Raw genomic sequence first — 459 nt, 5'->3', positions numbered from 1 at the left:
CCAAAAGGCTGCATTATGAAGCAATTTCATGCCCTAGAAGAAGACGGCCAGGTGTGAAACCTTCAAGCTACCCCATGACAAGTATCCCAGTTGTGTTTCTCTTATTTCCCAGGACAGAAAGAGGCCAGTTATCTTTGAGAACACTCCTCTCCTTTTCAATATGGCCTCCTCTATCTCCCCCATAAACAGGAAGGGAGTTAGCAAGCATTTCTGTTCTGGGTAGAGGTAAAGATATATGGCCCTTCTGAACTCCTGCCTCTCCACTCCCTGACATTTACCAGACAAGGAGAACTCACTGCTCCACCCTCTCAGAGACAAAAGAGACAACCCCTTTTCTCTTTTCTACATCTCTCTTCAACTAGAGTGCTGTTCCTTCCCACTCACCAAGCTGCATATGCCATCAGCAAAATTTCTCAGCATCTCACCTATAGATTTGGTTCTTACTTTTTTTTTTTTTTT

Source organism: Pteropus vampyrus, unplaced genomic scaffold (genome assembly GCF_000151845.1).
Source record: "Pteropus vampyrus isolate Shadow unplaced genomic scaffold, Pvam_2.0 Scaffold526, whole genome shotgun sequence".
Lineage (NCBI taxonomy): Eukaryota > Metazoa > Chordata > Mammalia > Chiroptera > Pteropodidae > Pteropus > Pteropus vampyrus.
Note: the sequence above shows the minus strand (reverse complement) of the source record.